The 16,164-nt window shown below is 36.7% G+C and overlaps 2 long non-coding RNA genes across 2 annotated transcripts; both read right to left on the bottom strand.

The window, feature by feature from the left end:
• Nucleotides 1-3,288: 3,288 nt before the first annotated feature.
• LOC131244456 (uncharacterized) lies at nt 3,289-4,574 on the bottom strand. Its single transcript, XR_009170290.1, has 3 exons — nt 4,335-4,574; nt 4,163-4,229; nt 3,289-3,426 (listed from the first exon to the last, which is right to left on the bottom strand). It is a non-coding gene; the product is annotated as an uncharacterized LOC131244456 (long non-coding RNA).
• Nucleotides 4,575-11,692: 7,118 nt separating this feature from the next.
• LOC131244455 (uncharacterized) lies at nt 11,693-12,968 on the bottom strand. The gene is made up of 3 exons (XR_009170289.1): nt 12,726-12,968; nt 12,020-12,150; nt 11,693-11,813 (listed from the first exon to the last, which is right to left on the bottom strand). It is a non-coding gene; the product is annotated as an uncharacterized LOC131244455 (long non-coding RNA).
• Nucleotides 12,969-16,164: the final 3,196 nt, after the last annotated feature.

Below are 16,164 nucleotides of genomic sequence, written 5' to 3'. Positions count from 1 at the left end.
TTAAAAATGATTTGAATTGAATTGAAAACTCTGAAATTCGAGCACTATTTATTGGTGAAAAATCGGTTCGCACGACTGGCCTTTGGTTAGCTACAACTGGCCATATACAAACAGATTTTCAAAAATTCTGACGCGATAAGATTTTTCAGTTACACGACTAGCCGTGTGGGTCCCACGATTAGTTAAGTAGCCAGCTCGACTAGTCGTGGACACCACACGACTAGTCTTGTAAGTCCAAATTACTCGATGGAAAACGAGTAAAGCACTGCACGAATGGTCAAGAACTATTTACACGACTGGTCGAGCAATTTTCAGGAGTGGTCGTAGACCGACAGAAAAATTCTAAAAATTCATAACAAATCCTGGATTGGTCGAGAAAATACTAGGACTGATCAACCTAGTGCTACGGCCAGTTAAAAGAATAGAATTTTACACTTATAAAATGACCGACCGAAAGTATGAAATGATCTAGTTATGATCTAAGGTCAATCTACGTCAATCATACCTTACTTGTGAAATAGAACATATGAACACTTAATCTATCGATCACTTCAGTGACTTTAATTCTTGTGATCTTCAAAGCTTGAACTCAACATACAAAACATAATCTTCAACTGGGTCTTGAGTTCTTGGACTTCTATGGTTCCAGATCTTGAACCACAATGTTCTTGAAAACTCTGTCTCCACTCAATATATGAAAGTCTTCACTTTCTTCCAATTTAAATATCTCGGTAAATTCGTTGTAAATATCAACAAGATAAATTTAACATGAACAGAACGAACGTCGAAGATTCAATGTGAACAGATGCACAAGCTTGATACAAATCAAGATACAAACTTGAATTGGTTTGTCACACCAAAATTTGACGATACTTAGAGTTTATCAACATAGCACTTTTAATCTCCCCCTTTGTCAACTTTGTGACAAAACTAAAATTACAATATGCAAATATATTCAAACAACACATTACACAAACATGTTACACTAACATGCACACACATGTATGACATGAACCATATTAGATATCATACACAATAATCAACTCTCCCCCTTAATCCATTATTCTCTGCAAAAATAAAAATAAAATATTAGCCACATTTTCATCATATTTCATCATATCATATCCTCATTCACATATCATTCAATATTACAATATCTCTCCCTTTTTATCACAACATGACAAAGGAAGCGAATAAGGATAAATGTAGAGAATAAGAGAGCATGTAGAATTAATAACTACTCATCCAAATCTAATAAACACACTATCTGAACTGAATAGATAAGAGTTTAAACAAAATTATCCAATCCGTCATATGAAAAAGAGTTAGAATAAAGTTATTACAGATACCATCAAATCAAAACAAAACTAATCAGATCCTGAAGAGGGAATAGGAATAGATGATCATTTTGATGTAAACCCTTATTAATGCGCCTCACATGTTTGCGCCTATAAACAAATTGAGAATCCTGGGTTACACAAATCTGAGCCACCTTTTGCTCAAGATTACGTAACCTCTCATCGAAATCAGAAGGCTGATAATCAGGGTCAGCCTCAGAATCTAATTCAAGTTCATCAAATAAATCATCCATATTAACGTCTTCTTGAGGCAAAGCATCAGCTTCTTCATCTCCTCCAGCATTCTCATCAACTTGACCAGGTGCCAAGTCTAGGTTCATCTTGTTGATATTAGAATTGTTAAATGGAAAGAGATTAATAGAACCTTCTCCAACAGGCATAGCTATCAAAGCATGATTAGTTAAGGCAGTCATAAGTTAAATGAATGGAATATCGCTATGACTAGGATAGAGATGAAACTGAATAATATGATGACGGATAAGAGAAGGAAGACAAATATGGATGCCAGATACAACTAAATGCATAATGCAAACCATAAAAGAAGTCAGCCCAGTCTTGCTACCTAAGCGAGGATAGACATTCAAAATAAAAATCCGATGCAAGACCCTGTATCTGGCCAACATATATTTGGAACTGAGTGCAGTATCGCCGTTCCATTCCGCATTCATATTACAAAGTACTCTCGTAATCAATTGTTTAGCATTTTCAGAAGGTCTAGATTGCAAAGTGGATATGGGTATGCCGTCATCAACAACAGGTATATTCTTGATTATTGAAATTAAATGATGGTTTACCTCAATTGGACCTTCTCTAGTTATCACAGTAAATGTCAAATCTTCTAGAGAGAACTTAGTAATGCAAGCGTACATGGCCTACGTAATGGACCGGTATGCCGGACCACCCAAAGATGGTATGTTTTCCCATCTTACAGCTTGAAGGAGAGGGACAATGTTAAAGCGTTCAAGATGATCAACAATGACAACATGCTCAACTATCACATTTATAAGACAAAAATCCCGTATATACTCGAGATCCTCTATGGGAGGCCAAAGGTGACGCACAGTAATGGGTGCAGAATGGGATGAAGAGGGACCACGTGTGGTTCTCTTCCTATTTCTTCCTTCCATTACAACAAGAAAACAAAGTAAGAAGGATTGCAAAAAGAAGTGAAAGGATTCCAAGTAAATCAGATTTTAAGGAAAAAAAACCCTTTCAAACTGCCATAAATCTTGAAACAAGAAGCAAACACTACCAAAAAACAGGGCAACGCTGACGGTTTAAAATTGTCGGCAATGACCATCCCTGACGGATTCTAGCTATTGCAAGGTCCGTCGGCAAAGGGTGTGTCGGCGTTGCTCGCCAACAGATTAAAATCGTCGGCATTTCTGACGGCTAAAACACCGACAGTAACGGCGACGGCCAAAACCGTCAGCGTTTTTGGTGGCTAAAACCATCGGTGTTTATGACAGTAAGAGCGACGGTTAAAACCGTCGACTTATTTTACGGTGAAAACCATCGGCGTTTCCGATGGTAAGAGCGACGGCCAAAACCATCGGCGATTCTCATAAATTAAAAATAAAAATTGAAATAACATATCATCCATTGAATTTGGATGATATATTTCTTACATTTCTATGGTGTAGACTTAACTTTTCAAATAGGTTAGTTCATTCAGGGCTTTGGAGAAATGAGTATATCTAGAAATGGATGTGCGTTGATCAACGCGCACATCCATTTCTAGATATACCCATTTCTCCAAAGCCCTGAACGAAAACCTATTTGAGAAGGTAAGTCTACACAATAGAAAAGCACATGCATGGCATACCAAAAACTTTTAAAGGCAACAAGAAGCAAAAGTCAATATGACATACCAAAAACAACTTACGTCTCTTTCAACTTGTGAGAAGAACATGAAAGCAGACATAGCTTTCTTTGGTGCATTAGGATACTTTTTCTTCTTTGGTTCTCTCTTCTTTGAACCATTTTCATCTCCATCCTTAGATTTCCTCTTAGAAGAAGATGCCCTAGGAGCAGCTGTTGCTTTCTTTGCTTCCTTCTTGAGAGGCTTCTAAAATGGGAAGAAGAGGAAGAAGAAAGTATTAACTTCCATGGCCAGACATTGATGAAAAAGCTATAGTATGTAATTAAAAGCACCAAAACATTCTAAAACAGCAATGACGATTACATAAATTGCCATGTCAAACTCAAATAGTGCATCCAAACATAGCCTAAGGAATATAATTAAAAGGCCCTACACTTTCATAATGAATCTACTCCCAATATGAGAAACGACTTCACAGAGAAGGTCCATGTATCCCTAATACTCTACCACCAAGCATCTCTTCATCAGTGTCATATTCCACAAATTCACGAGGCCCATGCAACCTAGAAACTTCGCAATTTCACCATTGTAATGCATCTATGAGTATGATTATAATATGTAGTTTCTGGTATGAAGCATATGCCTCAAATCACTTATGCTAATTGTCCAAGGTTTATGGCTTTATGCTTCATGAGGTATAACATGCCTTTCAACGCCAATTAAAAGAACAAAATTCAAGCTGACAAGGGTAAATGATGCTATCAATGTCAAATGCATAGCCCACATAATATTGAAAATACTATTTCCCCCTAAAAGTGAGCTTGTTGAAAGAACTCTTGAAAAGGTTAAATTTCAATGATCCCCTTCACATCTCTGGAAGAAAAAGTGAGCGGGAGTAGATTGCACCAAAATAGAGCAAATTACAGAATCATAAGAAAATTGTGCAACTTACAACACAGGCGCATGCAAGAAAAGAAGGTACCTTTGAGAAGCATGAAGAGGAGGAAATCCAGATGAATGTAGTGGACCCACATATCTTACTCTATCACCTGAAAATACATCGCAAACGATTATGTAAGAATACAAGTGATACAAATAGAATACATCAAAAAATAAAAAAGAAGAAAAGAAAAAGAAGTCTGAGGGAATTTCACCTTTGCCTGGCTGTAGGCTGTAGCAGGTTGCTGCAGGAATAAATGAGTTGCTGTCTATAGAATTGCAGGCCCTTAATGGTGGTGATTGGTTTTCAGCCTTTCATAGATGAGTTGGAGATGTAGTCCTGCTCGTATTTTCTTGGGATAGATATACATTGTTGAGCTCGTTAGTGGAAGTTAAGTGGGTTTTTATTAACAGTTTCTTTCCTCTTTTTTTCTTGCATTGTTTAGCAGGCTTTCATTGCTTACTTCTTTTTCACTAGAAATAGTGCTTACCAAATGGAGGAAATCATACACATCTGTTACAACATCTAGATTTGATGCCACCTAGCAAAAAGAAGAAAGAAGGCAATTCATATTTATGCTTATGAAACAAAGTCTAATAGTTTACACAGCTAGGTTATTAAACTAGTAAATTCTAAGAAAAAAAGTAAGTGCTAAGACCTATGGCATAAAAATAAAAAATAAAAAATCATTGCATGGATTAACAATCAAAGAACAATGGTAAAGGGAAGAAAACTAACTTCTTTCTTGCTCCACATAATCTGGAAAGGTGTTCCTGTGCCAATGGCGACATGTTTACCCCAAGAACATGATGCAACTATACTGGATAGTGAATCCGTGTGAAACCTTTCAGCTGCTCTCTCAAAACATTTATTTGGCCTCTGCATCCATAAAAATTATTAAGATTGGTTAAACCCTACCAAATTACCAATAAAATTCGGTATGGCACAATGGTAATTCTTCCCTTGAACGTCATGGAATTTAATATCAACAGACATTGGCAAGACTCAACATTAATCCATCTTTACTTTAAACCTAGCCTAAATTTCTTTGGACTGTTGGTTTGGAATCTACCAACCAGATGGCTAGGATCATCCAATTTATATATTTTTAATCATGTTTCATCAACAACAGGGGCAATTAAATGAACAAACTGAATTGGCACGTCACCCCTGTCATGTGTACTATGTAAAGGTCCTCTGTAATCCTACACCGATTCCACCAGTTTTGCCATAATTTCTTCCTCCTATTAGAATTATTATATGACTAAAAGCACAACTGATGGGGGTATTTATCAAATCAGTACTGGGTCTGTACACATACATACCTACTTCTTCTTCTTCTTCTACGGCACCTTTAAGAAGCAAGCCTAAAAAGGTAGAAAAAGATGGAAGTGAGGCTAGAAATGTCTTAAAACAAACCTTATAACCATTTCCGAGACAAAACCACACAAGTTGGAATGTATAGAGCTGTTCAAAGATGATAATCTCCAAGGTACCCAAGTACCTATGTGGACATATACATTCAACTATAATTCACAAAACAATATCAATTTTTGTTTTCATCATCCAAAGACAAGCTGACTCCTTGGCCCATTCAACCCATCCTAAAATTCTTAAGAAATTACCTCCTGTTGAATGGGCCATTCAACCCGTCCTAAAATTCTTCCTGACTATGAGTTAACCCAATGCATAACCAACGTTCCAGATACACTTTCAATCTACAACAGCAAATCCTGAGAGATGTGAGATGTATAGAAGAAAAACCAACAATTAAAGCAAATTCAAACAGCCAAGAAGTATATCTGACTCTATCTGTATGCCTACATATATATATCGGTAAACATGCAAAGACACTGCTGTTAGGAAATGCTGAATCTGATCTTGATACACATCATTTGAAGCTATCCCTCCTACAGTAAATCAGAATTTCAAAAATACCAACATCAGTTGCAGCATCAGAGAATGATTAAAAGCTTTCGAATCATGAATGTTTGACTAAATCTACCGAATTATTGATATAGATACCATCATCATCATCATCATCATCATCTAAGCCTATCCCAACTAATTGGGGTCAGCTACATGAATCCTTTTCCACCATTCCACTCTATCAAGGGCTAACATAAGTTAGCCCATAGGCCATCGAATCTTTTCTTACTGCCTTCACCCATATAATTCTACCTTCCCCTTGTCCTGTCAAAAGTTTGTAGGGTTTGATTAGATGGTCAAGAGTCTGAACTAACAAAAGATGCACCAGTCAACAGTTTGTAGTATTTTCTGCTATTTACTAAATGGAACCTGATGTAATCAAATCCTAGCCAAAAAAAAAAACCATACTGTGCATTACCTAGACCAAAGCCCCAATCGGGAAGTCATTAATTTTCAGAAGGAAAACTATAGTCATTAGGGCATTTGGAAATGCCACCAAAGTTAAGTTAGTAGTAAATCTGTTAATACCATGCCTAGCAACAATGTATGTACTCCAACCTTGGATCGCTTGCACTCCTTCAAATTAAAGAGATGCTTGGAGTTGCCTTAGACCACATTTGGTCGAACCATAGCTACAAATTCAAAGAATATAAAGAAAATATATTAATAGATAGATCAGAATAAAGAAAAAGGATAGTTACCCAAGCCTAACCTCGAAGAATGCATCAATCTTTCTTAGCATTACCCAAGCCACACTGAAGGTTTTGAAGAACCTCACCCAAATGTAACTTCATTCATTGTCACCATTATCATAATCATCATAGCCTTTTGATCCCATGTCTAATATTGGATCCCTAGTAGATAGCAAATAGAGTTAAATGAAGGTATGACATACATAAAAGCTGAAAAGCTGGTGGGAAGCGAATGGTTACCAAAAATACACCACCTGCAAAGGGGCTATCTGTTGGTCTCATAATTGTTGCTTGCCAATGGAACATGTCATCAGCAATGGGACCTATAATCATATAAAATATCTAATTCAAAAAAGCTGAAAACCAACCATAAAAGATCTTGGAGCTAAATAGGGAGCCAAACCCAACCATAAATCAGAAACAACTAGAAAATGGACTGTGGAAGTAATTTCCAGCATTCTACTAGTCTATTCAACTAGAAAGAGAAGAAGAAACAACTAGTGCTTGAGAAATTAGAGCAGCTAATTCTCATATTAAAACATGTCTGCTAGTCTATTCAACTAGAAAGAGAAGACATAAATCAGACTGGAACTAGGTAGGCCTTGGTTTGCAAGTAACTCAGTCTTATTTTCCTGGTTAGTCAACTTGAAACTTAAATGCTACCAAAAAGAAAAATAAAAACTTATCTGGTTAACTCCCCCTGAAGTGTCACCTACACCAACCTGCAAGAATGGAAACCAGATCAGTCCCAAATGTGTACTTAGCAATCAAGGCATCACAAACATGCTGAATCAGACTGATTTTTGGTGCACATGCCATTGATGGTGAAGCCTGTCAAATAATATTTCAATCATTGAATCACCAGGCCCACTTTACAAGCTGAAAATCTCTAATATTACTGTACAACCTCTCCAGAGTTGGGGCTGACAGTTACAGACTGTGGTCAATTGCACTCGGGTCCCAAGAACCCAACTCATGGACCACAGTAGCAGCAATTGAAAGTATGGCCCATAGGCCTACAACTCGCTTCCAAGAATAAAAAAAACATAATAGTCCACAAAGCACTACATCAATACATTATTCTTGCCTATAAACCAAGAAAGCCTATATATAGCATCTGCCGAGCAAGTGAGTTTGCCTTGTACTTTAAATTTTCACCAAGATCATAGAGTATCAACACATGTTATATGTAAGTGTTTATGAAATTGGATAACAGAAGAAGATATAAGAGGAAGCCCAATTGCTCTAACAGTAACTGATCTCACCCCTAAGTTCCCAATTGTCCAAACAAAAAGGGAAAAAAGAGAAGGAATGAAAAAAAATATCGAATATAAAAGAGAAAAGAAACAGAAACTGCATGGGAACTGAGATCAAGAGGGAACTGAGAAGTAGGGAACAGTCTGAAGTACTTAAAGAGTTTCCACCACCAAAGAAATTCAATCAATGCCCAAGCCGGAATAGGGTTCAAAAGGTACTCTAACAATCAATAAAAAATAGAACATGATCAAGATACTCTCAGTGCCATGGATTTTATTAATTAATGTACTGAAAATCCCACACACCAATTAAAACAAACACATCCCACCCTCTGGCAAAAGGAACCGATCTAGTCGGTTGTGGAAGAAGCCAACATATACAAAAATTGGAAGGAGAGCAAGTGAAGAAACAGGACATCACTAGGCGGATTGAAACACTGCTATTTTTAGCGAGCCAGATTCCATAACAGAGAGGGGACAATCGAGGAGTGGTTTCAGGCGGTAGGTAACTAAGGCTGAGGAGGGATAAAATAAAAAATAGAAATGGCCACTAGATAGTCTCTCGATTGCAGGAGGGCTGCAGTAAAAAGAACAGAAAAATAATCATAAACAAATAGATAGAAAGATGCCAGACAGATTTAAAATCAGTATCAATCAATGATCGTATTGCAACATATGATTTTCTATCCTACAAATAAAGTATGATTTTCTATCCTACACCCATCACTTTCCTTTTTGTTCTCCTCAAGTTTTGTTTGGCTAGGATGAGATCCTGAACTTGTTCCAATTAGATATCCCTCATCATCCAAGTAGTCTGGTCTAGCCTATTAGATCTCTTTTTGTATCACCTTTTCCTTGATAAATTTACTGTCGCCTTTCAAATAAAATTGTATGGTGTGTTAACCATCTTTTCAATCTTACATGTCATTTAGGATTTTTCATATGATTCCACCCAAAAAATGGGAACAATATCATAATTTTCATAGATTATCGAACTGTTTTCAAGAAGCTGAAGACGGGACATATACTAGAAAGGATACAAATACCTAAAGACAGCAAGTGTGCTGCAAGCATAGACTTCCGTGGCTCCCTTCTGATGTAATAAAGCAGCACCTTTTGCAATAGTACCTGCATTCACAAGCAACTAGCAATTAGAACCACTTTCAGAGGAACAAAACAATATTGACCAAGGAGTAAATAGCTAAACTACACTCACTAAATCCTAAGGGTATGATCTCCAATGGACACAAGGAAACGCACAAGATAGCAATGATGCACATGTTTAGCCAGGGCGACAACTCCACATCAGAAAATCACCCTTAATTGGTAGATTACAAAAGAAAAAAGGATAATCATCACATGAGGAGCTTGACAGGTGAATTTTAAAAGTCAGATTTCACACCACGTCTATACAGATATATATATATACACACACACACACATAATGGTACATTATGACTATATTGTGATTATTTATTTGTGAAAAATACATAAAAATAACAACAAATATTTGAGGTATTATGCATTTCTCGGGCTGAGGGATTGTACAGCATGCTCAGGTTTTCAATTTGTACAACTAGTCATCATGGTTAAGTGATCCAAAACATTGATACATTGGGGGGTGGGAGCTCAATGTGATGGTTCATGCACCAGAAATCCCATAGACGGAAGATCCAAGCTACACATTATTAGGGCCTTTTTTATGACTGAAAAAATCCAGAATTTCAAGGATATGTAGAACTTATTTATGCAGAAAGCTCCAGCACCAATGCCCCATTAACCTGACTGTTGAGACACAGGGGGTTCTGATTTAATGTTCCACAATGTTTAAAGGAGAATTTAGATAGTAGCTATGTGATTTCTGAGATTATCATAACCAAGTATGCACAATCTTCATGAGAAAGTTCTTTCACATTTCTTCCTTGTTTTAAGAATTCACATGTTTTACCAGATCTACAGTGAAAAACATTCCTCAAAATTGAGGGGAAAGACAATGCGATTCAACAATTGCTCAAAAAATGACAGCAATGCAATAATGAAAGTTCCTCAGAAAAAATAAATCAAAACGCAACATCAGAAAAACAAAATCCTAATAACAAGGTAAATAAACTATGATTTCCCAATCGGCTGGAAAAAAAAAAAAAAACTCCGTAAGTACAGCCATTTCCCTAAGAAGAGGTTTCAGAAAGAAAGCAAAAAATTGAAATAAATAAGCAATACTCAGATTATGTTTATTTTCTAGAAAGCCACTGCAACTTCAACCAAATGAGAAAAAAATAGAAATCCATGAAAATTCAAAGGTTTTTAACTGCAATTTCCAGATCTTATAAAAATCTACATGACGAAGTCCACATGATGCATAAGCTCAGATGTTTACCACATGGCGCCAACTTGACATGTGTGCTGACAGGTAGAGGGGCTGCATTATAGGCACATCAAATTTCTATTTTTTTCTTTTTTCCCTTTCCCTTTCTTACAATTGGCAGTTGGGAAGGCATCGAAAACAGAACTTGCATGAAGTTGGCTTCCTTTTTCTTGCTTTTTCCATCCAAATTAGAGGAGAGTATGTACTGGGAGACACTAAACATACCTCACATGTGTTTTGATGATAGTTCTTGAAGCCCAATGAGCTGTTGCATGCCACATGCAACTATGTAGTCAGACATTGAAAATAAAGAAATGAAATGATCTGCAAGGAACCAACTAAATGGAGATGCAGGATGTACCTTATAAAGCCCAGCACAATTAGTTATCTGGCCTAAAAACTCAGCTTAGTGCGACTTAGTATAACTTAGGCCTAGCCCAATTAGTTATCTGGCCTGAAAACCCAGCTTAGTGTGACTTATAAGCCTCTTGGCTAAGCCCAAACCTGGCCAAGGTGGACTTAGGCTTACCCCAGGGCAATCAAGTCCAGTTGCACCTCTAGCTATAGTTTTGGATTATAAGAAGTAGCAACAGTACTACCTAAGTCTTAGATGGTGATGCTGCCTTCACGAGTTCCAGCTAGTTTTTTACGTGCATGCAGTCATGAGAAAATACCAGCATCCAAGTGGGGAAAATGTGAACCCATCATTTCTTTTTTTTCTTTTTTTTTCTTTTTGAACAAAGCTGCCATCCAAGTGTCAAGAATTTCCTTAATTTATGTTATCAAGTACCTCATAGTCCCATTCATTTTATATGCTTTAGTTTTGGCTGGATTAGATTTTCATTAGTCTGATTCAATTGCATGTGTCATGCACCTCACAAATTTATTTACTAAATCTAAAGTGAAAACCAGGCCTTGTTTTCGTTCCTCATTTTATCATATATGCAAATGGTACAGTTTAGAATTCTCTTTTTTCATGGTTTAATTTGTCAAATTTCATACTAAATGATTATTTTTCTTCATTGATATGAACTGAGTAGGAAGTGGGCAATATATAAGCTTATTTTGTTTGTTGCATGAACTTAATGTAAGTAAATTATATGAACCTACTTATGAGTAACTAAAATGTACTTGTAAGTGTTAAAGGCCAAGCCACTTTGAACAATCCTATTACTAAAGGGAGGCATTATGCAAGCAACAATACAAGCAGACATCAAGAAAAGCAAGTTTCAACCCAACAACTAATCAGCATCTTTTCATTAATCAGCACCAATTGAAGTAAGCATAAGATGGTCAAAGGCTAATACTGCACTGTCGGTGCAAACAACAAGTCCATAACGTCCATCCCAAGAGCTACTCTCCACCCAATTTACACAGTTGAATAAAGCTGCAGTTCCTCCATAGCATGCATTTGTTGAATCAGCTCCTTCGATGTCCGTATTCCCCAATTCCTGTTTGTTATTCACATGAATAAGGGGATAATGCAATCCCATTCTGAGAAACATAAAAAATAAGAAGATGCTAACACTCTAGGATGAAAAAGTGCGCTCGAGTTTATTGGCCTTTTCAAGAACAGAAGGAACCATGAAATGTTGCACTCGTTTTACTCTAAAGAACATGCATAGCCAAAGGAATTGGAAAAAAAAAAAAAAAAAACCTCAAAGATTTGCATCAGCCAAGTCTATATGGATTTGCTCGTCTATCACAGTCTCACTGCCCACTTCCAGGCAACCAATTTATCATAGGTCAATCCCATATTTCTCAAGAAGGGAAGTAACAACTGTCAAGCTGAACAAAACCTTTTGTTAAGAATCAAATCTTAACATAATACAAAGGCATCCAACTAGTCATGGGTCATGATAGGCTTTAACAAGTTATGTATCATTCAGAAGACCATAAACCTCAGTTAATTGGGAATAACTCTCAGCAAAAATGGTCTACATGTGGACTATAGATACATTGTATTGTTATTGAGTGCATTTTTCCATGGAAATGTTAAAAGGTCAACGACTTGCAAGAGGTGTCTCTTGTTACCTAGGAAGCATTTAACAGCTTTTATGAAAGATTTCTATATCCATGATTTCTGAGTAAAACCTTGGAAATCGAAAACCATTTCTGAACCTACTTATTGTTTACAAAAGAGGAATGGTAGGTTTCCATGGAAGATATTTTCATTTCCAAGATTTTCAATGTTCCCAAACAAGATCTAACAGATTGGAGAACTCTCTTGTAAAATCATAAAAATGGTTTATTGCTTGCAACCTTTTGTGACTTTGGAGAAAAGTTCATATCCAGGCACTTGATAATGGATTATCTGGATTACAGTATGGAAGGAAATCGAGGATTAGAGAGTGGTCCACAACCTCATAGAAATGACATCTTCCAACTCCGTACAAAAGGCCATGCAATCTTGCCCAAGTCCAATAGTGTATTTCCCTTTACTTGCACCATCATGATCCTCCAGAGCTTCCTATGGTTGCATGTGAAAAAAGACAATAAGAAAGAATTTAATAGTAAATACTTTCACCATCACGATCCTCATAAGCTTCTTATGGTTGCACATGAAAAGGACTATAAAAAAAAAAAATCAATGAAAAGTACAGCAATTTAAAATATTCAAAGCACATGCCTACAACACCATTTACATCATGCATGCATGAGAGAGAAAGAGAGAGAGAGAGAGAGAGAGAGAGAGAGAGAATAGGAAGAGGTTGATCTGATCAAATTCTCACATACTCTCTCCTCTTTTCCTTTTGAAAATTGAACAACATTAGGGTGATGGTTTGCCACCATTTTCAAAATGGAAGCTGATCTAGTCTCCCGCTTTTCTCTGTCTGGCAGATTATTACAAGGTAATGGTTGTAGCCAAGGATAGTTGCCAATTCGTGGTACACAGAGGCAACATCCAGACCATTCATAAGGTGGGTCCCGCCGTGAGCATTCCATGGCCCAAAAGACCAGTCTGGTCCACTCATCATTGGACTCCATGTCTACATCACTACCATTAATCATTCCCGTCTAACCACCCATTTTTACCTCAAACAACTATAGTCCACTTATGAGTGGACAGGTCATACCTTCCCAGACAGGGATTCCCACTTACCATCCACATGCTCAATAGCCCAGATCTCTCTCTCTCTCTCTCTCTCTCTCTCTCTCTCTCTCTCTCTCTCTCTCTCTCTCTCTCTCTCTCTCTCTCTCTCTCTAATACACACTTCAATTGACATGTGGGCCACAAACCCCCTCTTCAATCTAATTCTCATGCAAAATAACCTTAGCATTTCTCTTCAGAAATTTCACTCTTTCTTAAATAGGACAAAAACAATAGAATCAACTAAATTTCAACAATTCACGATACAAATTAGAGAGACAGAGAGAAATTCAATGCAATGGCGCATTTGGTAGCAGAAAATATCATGAAATTTCTCACGATTAATCAGTCTAATTTAGTGAAAAATGTCATGATATTTCGTGAAATCTGGTGAATCAAAGAAACCCTGAAGCAAGAAAACAGCGCTAGTGAAGTACATTGGTGGAATTTTAGAAAGAAGAAAAGAATTTAAAAAAAAAAAAAAAAAAAAAAAAAAAAAAAAGAGGAATGAATGACTCCGAAGGTGACGAAAATAGATGCAGAAATCCGATTCCAATCTATTCGTAGGGGATTCCAGATAAGCGAAAAATCCATCCCATGCAAGAAACAATTCTTGAAATAGAAAGAGAAGAACCCTAGGAAGCAGTTACCTGTTGAACGCAAGTAGGAGGAAATAGATATCCATGGTGAGAATCCCGACATCCTTCTGGGAATCCATTTCCCTCCCTGGAATAGAGAGAGAGAGAGAGAGAGAGAGAGAGAGATATCAGGTCTTCTTCATGGCTAGTGAAGGATTGATGAGGTGCGTCTATGAAGGGTCCATCGCAGGACAGGACATGGAGATCGATGGAGGAAATGTAAGGGGCCGTTTGAATGTGGGCGCTCGATGGAGGATTTCTCGATGGAAGATGAAAGAGGGAAAAGAGGGAAAGATGGGCGCTCGATGGATTTCGGATGGATTTGGAAATCCTCTTTCAAATAAGATAACTCTTTGAAATCCGTATGTTGTGAGTTTTACATTAAATAATAACACAAACTCTATTAACGGTCGTACATGCATGGGACCAATTTCTGGATGATTAAGATTGTACTATATAATAAAAATTTATAAATATTTACCATTTACAACCAGACCAATTATTTGGATGGTCTGGATAACTCTATATCTTAGCTACTATTGTTATGAACAAGTCACCACTATTTTATATTAAATACAAAACTCATAGTGAAAAACGGAAAAATAAAAATGGTAAATTAAGCTTTGGATCTGGTATGGCTCTGTGGGCCCCACCATGATCGATTTGTTTCATCCATGTTGTCCATCTATTTCTTAACATAATTTTATCATTTATCACAAAAAATGAACCTAAACTAAAGCTTGGGTGGACCACACAATGCGAAAACAATAGTGAATTGGACATCCACCGTTAAAAAATTAGTTTGGCCGACGGCTTATTTGGTTTTAACTACAGCTAAAATCCGTAGTTATAACCGACGGCTAAAATCTGTAGCGAAAACCTTCCAAGATCCGTCAGCTTTGCCCTGTTTTTTTGTAGTGAAAATCAAGATTAAGGATGATCAAAGAACTTAAATCCACAAGGAAATTAAAAAATGAAGCACTAACCGGAGAGTAATCGAGAGATGGGTTCGACCGATCGTAGTTGGGCTTGATGTAGAAGAAGAAAGAAATGAAAAAAGTGACATTTTCCCCAAATAAAAACTCATTTCATGAGTTTCACGACTGGTCGTGTACATACTCGACCGGTCGTGCCACGACTGGTTGAATGTGTTCTCGACTGGTTGTGTAACACTGAAAATGTGCAATTTTGCATATATTTAAATTTTAAAAAAAATATAAATTAATATATACAAACATTATGATACAAATGAGCACAAATCATCACTTCATATTACACATACCAAGATCAAATTTCAATTTTGCAAATCGATTTTTTTCGAGCGGTTTTGTAAACATGTCAACTAGTTGATTCTCTGTCTGAATATATTCTAATGAAATTATCTTTTCTTCTACCAGTTCACGAATATAATGATACCTAATGTTAATGTGCTTGGTTCGTGAATGCTGAATAAGATTTTTGAAAATATTAATTGCGCTTGAATTATCACAATATAACATCATATATTCTTGCGCAATTCCGTAATCGCTTAGCATTCTCTTCATCCATATTAGCTGAGTGCATGCATTAACTATAGCAATATATTCAGCCTCAGCAGTGGAGAGCGATACGGAACTTTGTTTCTTACTTAGCCAGGAAACTAGACAGTTCCCAACATAGAAACAACCACCGCTGGTTGATTTACGATTATCAATATTACTAGCCCAATCAACATCCGTGTAACCAGCTAATTGTACACTAGTGTCATGTGGATACCAAAGAACAAGATTAGTTGAACTAGCAACATGTCGCAAAATACGCTTAATAACAATCAAGTGGGACTCTTTAGGGTATCTGGCACAAATTTCAATGCAAAAAGTAATATCACGTTGACTTGTAGTTAAATAAAGTAAACTTCCTATCACACTACGATATAACTTAGGATCCATACTTTTACCTGTTGAATCCTTAGAGAGTTTCAGAGTGGCACTCATTGAAGTATCAAAAATTTTTTCACTCTCAAATCCGAACCTTTTAACTAAGTTCAGATCATATTTATTTTGAGAGATGAAGAATCCATCAGGAAGCCGTTTG

This window comes from Magnolia sinica, chromosome 4 (genome assembly GCF_029962835.1).
Source record: "Magnolia sinica isolate HGM2019 chromosome 4, MsV1, whole genome shotgun sequence".
In the NCBI taxonomy this organism is placed as follows: Eukaryota; Viridiplantae; Streptophyta; class Magnoliopsida; order Magnoliales; family Magnoliaceae; genus Magnolia; species Magnolia sinica.
This window is presented reverse-complemented; position numbering and strand designations above follow the sequence as displayed.